Source organism: Hemitrygon akajei, chromosome 10 (assembly GCF_048418815.1).
Source record: "Hemitrygon akajei chromosome 10, sHemAka1.3, whole genome shotgun sequence".
NCBI classification, from domain to species: Eukaryota; Metazoa; Chordata; class Chondrichthyes; order Myliobatiformes; family Dasyatidae; genus Hemitrygon; species Hemitrygon akajei.
In genome coordinates, this window is record NC_133133.1 from 3,069,776 (window position 1) to 3,083,923 (window position 14,148).

Sequence of the window (14,148 nt, forward strand, 5' to 3'; positions counted from 1 at the left end):
GGGTGGGAAACCAGGACTCCTGCACTCCAACCTGATGGTTGTAGGGAGACAACTGTTCCTGAAGCTGATGGGGTGGGACCCCAGGACTCCTGCACTCCCACCTGATGGTTGTAGGGGGACAACTGTTCTTGAAGCTGATGGGGTGGGACCCCAGGACTCCTGCACTCCCACCTGATGGTTGTAGGGAGACAACTGTTCCTGAAGCTGATGATGTTGGACCCCAGGACTCCTGCACTCCCACCTGATGGTTGTAGGGAGACAACTGTTCCTGAAGCTGATGGGGTGGGACCCCAGGACTCCTGTACTCCCACCTGATGGATGTAGGGGGACAACTGTTCCTGAAGCTGATGGGGTGGAACCCCAGGACTCCTGCACTCCCACCTGATGGTTGTAGGGTGACAACTGTTCCTGAAGCTGATGATGTTGGACCCCAGGACTCCTGCACTCCCACCTGATGGTTGTAGGGAGACAACTGTTCCTGAAGCTGATGGGTGGGACCCCGGACTCCTGCACTCCCACCTGATGGTTGTAGGGAGACAACTGTTCCTGAAGCTGATGGGGTGGAACCTCAGGACTCCTGCACTCCCACCTGATAGTTGTAGGGTGACAACTGTTCCTGAAGCTGATGATGTTTGTCCCCAGGACTCCTGCACTCCCACCTGATGGTTGTAGGGAGACAACTGTTCCTGAAGCTGATGGGGTGGGACCCCAGGACTCCTGCACTCCCACCTGATGGTTGTAGGGAGACAACTGTTCCTGAAGCTGATGGGGTGGGACCCCAGGACTCCTGCACTCCCACCTGATGGTTGTAGTGGGACAACTGTTCCTGAAGCTGATGGGGTGGGACCCCAGGACTCCTGCACTCCCACCTGATGGTTGTAGGGGGACAACTGTTCCTGAAGCTGATGGGGTGGAACCCCAGGACTCCTGCACTCCCACCTGATGGTTGTAGGGAGACAACTGTTCCTGAAGCTGATGATGTTGGACCCTAGGACTCCTGCACTCCCACCTGATGGTTGTAGGGAGACAACTGTTCCTGAAGCTGATGGGGTGGGAACCCAGGACTCCTGCACTCCCACCTGATGGTTGTAGAGTGACATCTGTTCCTGAAGCTGATGATGTTGGACCCCAGGACACCTGCACTCCCACCTGATGGTTGTATGGAGACAACTGTTCCTGAAGCTGATGTGGTGGGACACCAGGACTCCTGCACTCCCACCTGATGGTTGTAGGGAGACAACTTTTCCTGAAGCTGATGGGGTGGGACCCCAGGACTCCTGCACACCCACCTGATGGTTGTAGGGAGACAACTGTTCCTGAATCTGATGGGGTGGGACGCCAGGACTCCTGCACTCCCACCTGATGGTTGTAGGGAGACAACTGTTCCTGAAGCTGATGGTGTGGGACCCCAGGACTCCTGCACTCCCACCTGATGATTGTAGGGAGACAACTGTTCCTGAAGCTGATGGGGTGGGACGCCAGGACTCCTGCACTCCCACCTGATGGTTGTAGGGAGACAACTGTTCCTGAAGCTGATGGGGTGGGACCCCAGGACACTTGCACTCCCACCTGATGTTTGTAGGGAGACAACTTTTCCTGAAGCTGATGGGGTGGGACCCCAGGACTCCTGCACTCCCACCTGATGGTTGTAGGGTGACAACTGTTCCTGAAGCTGATGATGTTGGACCCCAGGACTCCTGCACTCCCACCTGATGGTTGTAGGGAGACCACTGTTCCTGAAGCTGATGGGGTGGGACCCCAGGACTCCTGCACTCCCACCTGATGGTTGTAGGGAGACAACTGTTCCTGAAGCTGATGGGGTGGGACCCCAGGACTCCTGCACTCCCACCTGATGGTTGTAGGGGGACAACTGTTCCTGAAGCTGATGGGGTGGAACCCCAGGACTCCTGCACTCCCACCTGATGGTTGTAGGGAGACAACTGTTCCTGAAGCTGATGATGTTGGACCCCAGGACTCCTGCACTCCCACCTGATGGTTGTAGGGAGACAACTGTTCCTGAAGCTGATGGGGTGTGAACCCAGGACTCCTGCACTCCCACCTGATGGTTGTAGAGTGACAACTGTTCCTGAAGCTGATGATGTTGGACCCCAGGACTCCTGCACTCCCACCTGATGGTTGTAGGGAGACAACTGTTCCTGAAGCTGATGGGGTGGGACCCCGGACTCCTGCACTCCCACCTGATGGTTGTAGGGAGACAACTGTTCCTGAAGCTGATGGGGTGGAACCTCAGGACTCCTGCACTCCCACCTGATAGTTGTAGGGTGACAACTGTTCCTGAAGCTGATGATGTTTGACCCCAGGACTCCTGCACTCCCACCTGATGGTTGTAGGGAGACAACTGTTCCTGAAGCTGATGGGGTGGGACCCCAGGACTCCTGCACTCCCACCTGATGGTTGTAGGGAGACAACTGTTCCTGAAGCTGATGGGGTGGGACCCCAGGACACCTGCACTCCCACCTGATGGTTGTAGGGAGATAACTGTTCCTGAAGCTGATGGGGTGGGACCCCAGGACTCCTGCACTCCCACCTGATGGTTGTAGGGAGACAACTGTTCCTGAAGCTGATGGGGTGGGACCCCAGGACTCTTGCACTCCCACCTGATGGTTGTAGGGAGACAACTGTTCCTGAAGCTGATGGGGTGGGACCCCAGGACTCCTGCACTCCCACCTGATGGTTGTAGGGTGACAAATGTTCCTGAAGCTGATGATGTTGGACCCCAGGACTCCTGCACTCCCACCTGATGGTTGTAGGGAGACAACTGTTCCTGAAGCTGATGGGGTGGGACCCCAGGACTCCTGCACTCCCACCTGATGGTTGTAGTGGGACAACTGTTCCTGAAGCTGATGGGGTGGGACCCCAGGACTCCTGCACTCCCACCTGATGGTTGTAGGGGGACAACTGTTCCTGAAGCTGATGGGGTGGAACCCCAGGACTCCTGCACTCCCACCTGATGGTTGTAGGGAGACAACTGTTCCTGAAGCTGATGATGTTGGACCCCAGGACTCCTGCACTCCCACCTGATGGTTGTAGGGAGACAACTGTTCTTGAAGCTGATGGGGTGGGAACCCAGGACTCCTGCACTCCCACCTGATGGTTGTAGAGTGACAACTGTTCCTGAAGCTGATGATGTTGGACCCCAGGACACCTGCACTCCCACCCGATGGTTGTATGGAGACAACTGTTCCTGAAGCTGATGGGGTGGGACACCAGGACTCCTGCACTCCCACCTGATGGTTGTAGGGAGACAACTTTTCCTGAAGCTGATGGGGTGGGACCCCAGGACTCCTGCACACCCACCTGATGGTTGTAGGGAGACAACTGTTCCTGAATCTGATGGGGTGGGACGCCAGGACTCCTGCACTCCCACCTGATGGTTGTAGGGAGACAACTGTTCCTGAAGCTGATGGTGTGGGACCCCAGGACTCCTGCACTCCCACCTGATGATTGTAGGGAGACAACTGTTCCTGAAGCTGATGGGGTGGGACGCCAGGACTCCTGCACTCCCACCTGATGGTTGTAGGGTGACAACTGTTCCTGAAGCTGATGATGTTGGACCCCAGGACTCCTGCACTCCCACCTGATGGTTGTAGGGAGACAACTGTTCCTGAAGCTGATGGGGTGGGACCCCGGACTCCTGCACTCCCACCTGATGGTTGTAGGGAGACAACTGTTCCTGAAGCTGATGGGGTGGAACCTCAGGACTCCTGCACTCCCACCTGATAGTAGTAGGGTGACAACTGTTCCTGAAGCTGATGATGTTTGACCCCAGGACTCCTGCACTCCCACCTGATGGTTGTAGGGAGACAACTGTTCCTGAAGCTGATGGGGTCGGACCCCAGGACTCCTGCACTCCCACCTGATGGTTGTAGGGAGACAACTGTTCCTGAAGCTGATGGGGTGGGACCCCAGGACACCTGCACTCCCACCTGATGGTTGTAGGGAGATAACTGTTCCTGAAGCTGATGGGGTGGGACCCCAGGACTCCTGCACTCCCACCTGATGGTTGTAGGGAGACAACTGTTCCTGAAGCTGATGGGGTGGGACCCCAGGACTCTTGCACTCCCACCTGATGGTTGTAGGGAGACAACTGTTCCTGAAGCTGATGGGGTGGGACCCCAGGACTCCTGCACTCCCACCTGATGGTTGTAGGGTGACAAATGTTCCTGAAGCTGATGATGTTGGACCCCAGGACTCCTGCACTCCCACCTGATGGTCGTAGGGAGACAATTGTTCCTGAAGCTGATGGGGTGGGACCCCAGGACTCCTGCACTCCCACCTGATGGTTGTAGTGGGACAACTGTTCCTGAAGCTGATGGGGTGGGACCCCAGGACTCCTGCACTCCCACCTGATGGTTGTATGGAGACAACTGTTCCTGAAGCTGATGGGGTGGGACACCAGGACTCCTGCACTCCCACCTGATGGTTGTAGGGAGACAACTTTTCCTGAAGCTGATGGGGTGGGACCCCAGGACTCCTGCACACCCACCTGATGGTTGTAGGGAGACAACTGTTCCTGAATCTGATGGGGTGGGACGCCAGGACTCCTGCACTCCCACCTGATGGTTGTAGGGAGACAACTGTTCCTGAAGCTGATGGTGTGGGACCCCAGGACTCCTGCACTCCCACCTGATGATTGTAGGGAGACAACTGTTCCTGAAGCTGATGGGGTGGGACGCCAGGACTCCTGCACTCCCACCTGATGGTTGTAGGGAGACAACTGTTCCTGAAGCTGATGGGGTGGGACCCCAGGACACTTGCACTCCCACCTGATGTTTGTAGGGAGACAACTTTTCCTGAAGCTGATGGGGTGGGACTGCAGGACTCCTGCACTCCCACCTGATGGTTGTAGGGTGACAACTGTTCCTGAAGCTGATGATGTTGGACCCCAGGACTCCTGCACTCCCACCTGATGGTTGTAGGGAGACCACTGTTCCTGAAGCTGATGGGGTGGGACCCCAGGACTCCTGCACTCCCACCTGATGGTTGTAGGGAGACAACTGTTCCTGAAGCTGATGGGGTGGGACCCCAGGACTCCTGCACTCCCACCTGATGGTTGTAGGGGGACAACTGTTCCTGAAGCTGATGGGGTGGAACCCCAGGACTCCTGCACTCCCACCTGATGGTTGTAGGGAGACAACTGTTCCTGAAGCTGATGATGTTGGACCCCAGGACTCCTGCACTCCCACCTGATGGTTGTAGGGAGACAACTGTTCCTGAAGCTGATGGGGTGTGAACCCAGGACTCCTGCACTCCCACCTGATGGTTGTAGAGTGACAACTGTTCCTGAAGCTGATGATGTTGGACCCCAGGACTCCTGCACTCCCACCTGATGGTTGTAGGGAGACAACTGTTCCTGAAGCTGATGGGGTGGGACCCCGGACTCCTGCACTCCCACCTGATGGTTGTAGGGAGACAACTGTTCCTGAAGCTGATGGGGTGGAACCTCAGGACTCCTGCACTCCCACCTGATAGTTGTAGGGTGACAACTGTTCCTGAAGCTGATGATGTTTGACCCCAGGACTCCTGCACTCCCACCTGATGGTTGTAGGGAGACAACTGTTCCTGAAGCTGATGGGGTGGGACCCCAGGACTCCTGCACTCCCACCTGATGGTTGTAGGGAGACAACTGTTCCTGAAGCTGATGGGGTGGGACCCCAGGACACCTGCACTCCCACCTGATGGTTGTAGGGAGATAACTGTTCCTGAAGCTGATGGGGTGGGACCCCAGGACTCCTGCACTCCCACCTGATGGTTGTAGGGAGACAACTGTTCCTGAAGCTGATGGGGTGGGACCCCAGGACTCTTGCACTCCCACCTGATGGTTGTAGGGAGACAACTGTTCCTGAAGCTGATGGGGTGGGACCCCAGGACTCCTGCACTCCCACCTGATGGTTGTAGGGTGACAAATGTTCCTGAAGCTGATGATGTTGGACCCCAGGACTCCAGCACTCCCACCTGATGGTTGTAGGGAGACAACTGTTCCTGAAGCTGATGGGGTGGGACCCCAGGACTCCTGCACTCCCACCTGATGGTTGTAGTGGGACAACTGTTCCTGAAGCTGATGGGGTGGGACCCCAGGACTCCTGCACTCCCACCTGATGGTTGTAGGGGGACAACTGTTCCTGAAGCTGATGGGGTGGAACCCCAGGACTCCTGCACTCCCACCTGATGGTTGTAGGGAGACAACTGTTCCTGAAGCTGATGATGTTGGACCCCAGGACTCCTGCACTCCCACCTGATGGTTGTAGGGAGACAACTGTTCTTGAAGCTGATGGGGTGGGAACCCAGGACTCCTGCACTCCCACCTGATGGTTGTAGAGTGACAACTGTTCCTGAAGCTGATGATGTTGGACCCCAGGACACCTGCACTCCCACCCGATGGTTGTATGGAGACAACTGTTCCTGAAGCTGATGGGGTGGGACACCAGGACTCCTGCACTCCCACCTGATGGTTGTAGGGAGACAACTTTTCCTGAAGCTGATGGGGTGGGACCCCAGGACTCCTGCACACCCACCTGATGGTTGTAGGGAGACAACTGTTCCTGAATCTGATGGGGTGGGACGCCAGGACTCCTGCACTCCCACCTGATGGTTGTAGGGAGACAACTGTTCCTGAAGCTGATGGTGTGGGACCCCAGGACTCCTGCACTCCCACCTGATGATTGTAGGGAGACAACTGTTCCTGAAGCTGATGGGGTGGGACGCCAGGACTCCTGCACTCCCACCTGATGGTTGTAGGGTGACAACTGTTCCTGAAGCTGATGATGTTGGACCCCAGGACTCCTGCACTCCCACCTGATGGTTGTAGGGAGACAACTGTTCCTGAAGCTGATGGGGTGGGACCCCGGACTCCTGCACTCCCACCTGATGGTTGTAGGGAGACAACTGTTCCTGAAGCTGATGGGGTGGAACCTCAGGACTCCTGCACTCCCACCTGATAGTAGTAGGGTGACAACTGTTCCTGAAGCTGATGATGTTTGACCCCAGGACTCCTGCACTCCCACCTGATGGTTGTAGGGAGACAACTGTTCCTGAAGCTGATGGGGTCGGACCCCAGGACTCCTGCACTCCCACCTGATGGTTGTAGGGAGACAACTGTTCCTGAAGCTGATGGGGTGGGACCCCAGGACACCTGCACTCCCACCTGATGGTTGTAGGGAGATAACTGTTCCTGAAGCTGATGGGGTGGGACCCCAGGACTCCTGCACTCCCACCTGATGGTTGTAGGGAGACAACTGTTCCTGAAGCTGATGGGGTGGGACCCCAGGACTCTTGCACTCCCACCTGATGGTTGTAGGGAGACAACTGTTCCTGAAGCTGATGGGGTGGGACCCCAGGACTCCTGCACTCCCACCTGATGGTTGTAGGGTGACAAATGTTCCTGAAGCTGATGATGTTGGACCCCAGGACTCCTGCACTCCCACCTGATGGTCGTAGGGAGACAACTGTTCCTGAAGCTGATGGGGTGGGACCCTAGGACTCCTGCACTCCCACCTGATGGTTGTAGTGGGACAACTGTTCCTGAAGCTGATGGGGTGGGACCCCAGGACTCCTGCACTCCCACCTGATGGTTGTAGGGGGACAACTGTTCCTGAAGCTGATGGGGTGGAACCCCAGGACTCCTGCACTCCCACCTGATGGTTGTAGGGAGACAACTGTTCCTGAAGCTGATGATGGTGGACCCCAGGACTCCTGCACTCCCACCTGATGGTTGTAGGGAGACAACTGTTCCTGAAGCTGATGGGGTGGGAACCCAGGACTCCTGCACTCCCACCTGATGGTTGTAGAGTGACAACTGTACCTGAAGCTGATGATGTTGGACCCCAGGACACCTGCACTCCCACCTGATGGTTGTATGGAGACAATTGTTCCTGAAGCTGATGGGGTGGGACACCAGGACTCCTGCACTCCCACCTGATGGTTGTAGGGAGACAACTTTTCCTGAAGCTGATGGGGTGGGACCCCAGCACTCCTGCACACCCACCTGATGGTTGTAGTGGGACAACTGTTCCTGAAGCTGATGGGGTGGGACCCCAGGAATCCTGCACTCCCACCTGATGGTTGTAGGGAGACAACTGTTCCTGAAACTAATGGGGTGGGACGCCAGGACTCCTGCACTCCCACATGATGGTTGTAGGGAGACAACTGTTCCTGAAGCTGATGGTGTGGGACCCCAGGACTCCTGCACTCCCACCTGATGATTGTAGGGAGACAACCGTTCCTGAAGCTGATGGGGTGGGACCCCAGGACTCCTGCACTCCCACCTGAAGGTTGTAGGGGGACAACTGTTCCTGAAGCTGATGGTGTGGGACACAAGGACTCCTGCACTCCCACCTGATGGTTGTAGGGTGACAACTTTTCCTGAAGCTGATGGGGTGGGACACAAGGACTCCTGCACTCCCACCTGATGGTTGTAGGGGGACAACTGTTCCTGAAGCTGATGGGGTGGGACCCCAGGACTCCTGCATTCCCACCTGATGGTTATAGGGGACTACTGTTCCTGACGCTGATGGGGTGGGACCCCAGGACTCCTGCACTCCCACCTGAAGGTTGTAGGGGGACAACTGTTCCTGAAGCTGATGATGTTGGACCCCAGGACTCCTGCACTCCCACCTGATGGTTGTAGGGGAACAACTATACCTGAAGCTGATGGGGTGGGACCCCAGGACTCCTGCACTCCCTCCTGATGGATGTAGGGGGACAACTGTTCCTGAAGCTGATGGGGTGGAACCCCAGGACTCCTGCACTCCCACCAGATGGTTGTAGGGTGACAACTGTTCCTAAAGCTGATGGGGTGGGACCCCAGGACTCCTGCACTCCCACCTGATGGTTGTAGGGAGACAACTGTTCCTGAAGCTGATGGCGTGGGACGCCAGGACACCTGGAATCCCACCTGATGGTTGTAGGGGGACAACTGTTCCTGAAGCTGATGGGATGGGACCCCAGGACCCCTGCACTCCCACCTGATGGTTGTAGGGAGACAACTGTTCCTGAAGCTGATGGCGTGGGACACCAGGACTCCTGCACTCCCACCTGATGGTTGTAGGGGGACAACTGTTCCTGAAGCTGATGGGGTGGGACGCCAGGACTCCTGCACTCCCACCTGAGGGTTGTAGGGGCAACTGTTCCTGAATCTGATGGGGTGGGACGCCAGGACTCCTGCACTCCCACCTGATGGTTGTAGGGAGACAACTGTTCCTGAAGCTGATGATGTTGGACCCCAGGACTCCTGCACTCCCACCTGATGGTTGTAGGGAGACCACTGTTCCTGAAGCTGATGGGGTGGGAACCCAGGACTCCTGCACTCCCACCTGATGGTTGTAGAGTGACAACTGTTCCTGAAGCTGATGATGTTGGACCCCAGGACTCCTGCACTCCCACCTGATTGTTATAGGGGACAACTGTTCCTGAAGCTGATGGGGTGGGACCCCAGGACTCCTGCAATCCCACCTGATGGTTGTAGGGAGACAACTGTTCCTGAAGCTGATGGGGTGGGACCCCAGTACTCCTGCACTCCCACCTGATGGTTGTAGGGAGACAACTGTTCCTGAAGCTGATGGGGTGGGACGCCAGGACTCCTGCACTCCCACCTGATGGTTGTAGGGAGACAACTGTTTCTGAAGCTGATGGGGTGGAACCCCAGGACTCCTGCAATCCAACCTGATGGTTGTAGGGTGACAACTGTTCCTGAAGCTGATGATGTTGGACCCCAGGACTCCTGCACTCCCACCTGATGGTTGTAGGGGGACAACCGTTCCTGAAGCTGATGGGGTGGGACGCCAGGACTCCTGCACTCCCACCTGATGGTTGTAGGGGCAACTGTTCCTGAATCTGATGGGGTGGGACGCCAGGACTCCTGCACTCCCACCTGATTGTTGTAGGGAGACAAATGTTCCTGAAGCTGATGATGTTGGACCCCAGGACTCCTGCACTCCCACCTGATGGTTGTAGGGAGACAACTGTTCCTGAAGCTGATGGGGTGGGAACCCAGGACTCCTGCACTCCCACCTGATGGTTGTAGGGAGACAACTGTTCCTGAAGCTGATGATGTTGGACCCCAGGACACCTGCACTCCCACCTGATGGTTGTAGGGGGACAACCGTTCCTGAAGCTGATGGGGTGGGACGCCAGGACTCCTGCACTCCCACCTGATGGTTGTAGGGGTAACTGTTCCTGAATCTGATGGGGTGGGACGCCAGGACTCCTGCACTCCCACCTGATTGTTGTAGGGAGACAAATGTTCCTGAAGCTGATGATGTTGGACCCCAGGACTCCTGCACTCCCACCTGATGGTTGTAGGGAGACAACTGTTCCTGAAGCTGATGGGGTGGGAACCCAGGACTCCTGCACTCCCACCTGATGGTTGTAGAGTGACAACTGTTCCTGAAGCTGATGATGTTGGACCCCAGGACTCCTGCACTCCCACCTGATGGTTGTAGGGTGACAACTGTTCCTGAAGCTGATGGGGTGGGACGCCAGGACTCCTGCACTCCCACCTGATGGTTGTAGGGAGACAACTGTTCCTGAAGCTGATGGGGTGGGACCCCAGGACTCCTGCACTCCCACCTGATGATTGTAGGGAGACAACTGTTCCTGAAGCTGATGGGGTGGGACCCCAGGACTCCTGCACTCCCACCTGAAGGTTGTAGGGGGACAACTGTTCCTGAAGCTGATGGTGTGGGACACAAGGACTCCTGCACTCCCACCTGATGGTTGTAGGGTGACAACTGTTCCTGAAGCTGATGGGGTGGGACACAAGGACTCCTGCACTCCCACCTGATGGTTGTAGGGGGTCAACTGTTCCTGAAGCTGATGGGGTGGGACCCCAGGACTCCTGCATTTCCACCTGATGGTTATAGGGGACTACTGTTCCTGAAGCTGATGGGGTGGGACCCCAGGACTCCTGCATTCTCAACTGATGGTTGTAGGGTGACATCTGTTCCTGAAGCTGATGGGGTGGGACCCCAGGACTCCTGCACTCCCACCTGATGGTTGTAGGGAGACAACTGTTCCTGAAGCTGATGGGGTGGGACCCCAGGACTCCTGCACTCCCACCTGATGGTTGTAGGGAGACAACTGTTCCTGAAGCTGATGGGGTGGGACGCCAGGACTCCTGCACTCCCACATGATGGTTGTAGGGAGACAACTGTTCCTGAAGCTGATGGTGTGGGACCCCAGGACTCCTGCACTCCCACCTGATGATTGTAGGGAGACAACTGTTCCTGAAGCTGATGGGGTGGGACCCCAGGACTCCTGCACTCCCACCTGAAGGTTGTAGGGGGACAACTGTTCCTGAAGCTGATGGTGTGGGACACAAGGACTCCTGCACTCCCACCTGATGGTTGTAGGGTGACAACTGTTCCTGAAGCTGATGGGGTGGGACACAAGGACTCCTGCACTCCCACCTGATGGTTGTAGGGGGACAACTGTTCCTGAAGCTGATGGGGTGGGACCCCAGGACTCCTGCATTCCCACCTGATGGTTATAGGGGACTACTGTTCCTGACGCTGATGGGGTGGGACCCCAGGACTCCTGCATTCCCAACTGATGGTTGTAGGGTGACATCTGTTCCTGAAGCTGATGGGGTGGGACCCCAGGACTCCTGCACTCCCACCTGATGGTTGTAGGGGGACAACTGTTCCTGAAGCTGATGGGGTGGGAAACCAGGACTCCTGCACTCCAACCTGATGGTTGTAGGGAGACAACTGTTCCTGAAACTGATGGGTGGGATCCCAGGACTCCTGCACTCCCACCTGATGGTTGTAGGGAGACAACTGTTCCTGAAGCTGATGGGGTGGGACCCCAGGACTCCTGCACTCCCACCTGATGGTTGTAGGGAGACAACTGTTCCTGAAGCTGATGGGGTGGGACCCCAGGACTCCTGCACTCCCACCTGATGGTTCTAGGGAGACAACTGTTCCTGAAGCTGATGATGTTGGACCGCAGGACTCCTGCACTCCCACCTGATGGTTGTAGGGAGACAACTGTTCCTGAAGCTGATGGGGTGGGAACCCAGGACTCCTGCACTCCCACCTGATGGTTGTAGAGTGACAACTGTTCCTGAAGCTGATGATGTTGGACCCCAGGAATCCTGCACTCCCACCTGATGGTTATAGGGGACAACTGTTCCTGAAGCTGATGGGGTGGGACCCCAGGACTCCTGCACTCCCACCTGATGGTTGTAGGGAGACAACTGTTCCTGAGGCTGATGGGGTGGGACCCCAGGACTCCTGCACTCCCACCTGATGGTTGTAGGGGGACAACTGTTCCTGAAGCTGATGGGTTGGGACCCCAGGACTCCTGCATTCCCACCTGATGGTTGTAGGGGGACAACTGTTCCTGAAGCTGATGGGTTGTGAACCCAGGACTCCTGCACTCCCACCTGATGGTTGTAGAGTGACAACTGTTCCTGAAGCAAATGATGTTGGTCCCCAGGACTCCTGCACTCCCACCTGATGGTTGTAGGGAGACAACTGTTCCTGAAGCTGATGTGGTGGGACCCCAGGACACCTGCACACCCACCTGAAGGTTGTAGGGGGACAACTGTTCCTGAAGCTGATGGTGTGGGACACAAGGACACCTGCACTCCCACCTGATGGTTGTAGGGGGACAACTGTTCCTGAAGCTGATGGGGTGGGACCCCAGGACTCCTGCATTCCCACCTGATGGTTGTAGGGTGACAACTGTTCCTGAAGCTGATGGGGTGTGAACCCAGGACTCCTGCACTCCCACCTGATGGTTGTAGAGTGACAACTGTTCCTGAAGCTGATGATGTTGGTCCCCAGGACTCCTGCACTCCCACCTGATGGTTGTAGGGAGACAACTGTTCCTGAAGCTGATGTGGTGGGACCCCAGGACTCCTGCACTCCCACCTGATGGTTGTAGGGGGACAGCTGTTCCTGAAGCTGATGCGGTGGGACGCCAGGACTCCTGCACTCCCACCTGATGGTTGTAGGGGCAACTGTTCCTGAAGCTGATGGGGTGGGACCCCAGGACTCCTGCACTCCCACCTGATGGTTGTAGGGGGACAACTGTTCCTGAAGCTGATGGGGTGGGAAACCAGGACTCCTGCATTCCCAACTGATGGTTGTAGGGTGACATCTGTTCCTGAAGCTGATGGGGTGGGAAACCAGGGCTCCTGCACTCCAACCGGATGGTTGTAGGGAGACAACTGTTCCTGAAGCTGATGGGGTGGGATCCCAGGACTCCTGCACTCCCACCTGATGGTTGTAGGGAGACAACTGTTCCTGAAGCTGATGGGGTGGTACCCCAGGAATCCTGCACTCCCACCTGATGGTTGTAGGGGGACAACTGTTCCTGAAGCTGATGGGGTGGGAAACCAGGACTCCTGCACTCCAACCTGATGGTTGTAGGGAGACAACTGTTCCTGAAGCTGATGGGGTGGGACCCCAGGACTCCTGCACTCCCACCTGATGGTTGTAGGGGGACAACTGTTCTTGAAGCTGATGGGGTGGGACCCCAGGACTCCTGCACTCCCACCTGATGGTTGTAGGGAGACAACTGTTCCTGAAGCTGATGATGTTGGACCCCAGGACTCCTGCACTCCCACCTGATGGTTGTAGGGAGACAACTGTTCCTGAAGCTGATGGGGTGGCACCCCAGGACTCCTGTACTCCCACCTGATGGATGTAGGGGGACAACTGTTCCTGAAGCTGATGGGGTGGAACCCCAGGACTCCTGCACTCCCACCTGATGGTTGTAGGGTGACAACTGTTCCTGAAGCTGATGATGTTGGACCCCAGGACTCCTGCACTCCCACCTGATGGTTGTAGGGAGACAACTGTTCCTGAAGCTGATGGGTGGGACCCCGGACTCCTGCACTCCCACCTGATGGTTGTAGGGAGACAACTGTTCCTGAAGCTGATGGGGTGGAACCTCAGGACTCCTGCACTCCCACCTGATAGTTGTAGGGTGACAACTGTTCCTGAAGCTGATGATGTTTGACCCCAGGACTCCTGCACTCCCACCTGATGGTTGTAGGGAGACAACTGTTCCTGAAGCTGATGGGGTGGGACCCCAGGACTCCTGCACTCCCACCTGATGGTTGTAGGGAGACAACTGTTCCTGAAGCTGATGGGGTGGGACCCCAGGACTCCTGCACTCCCA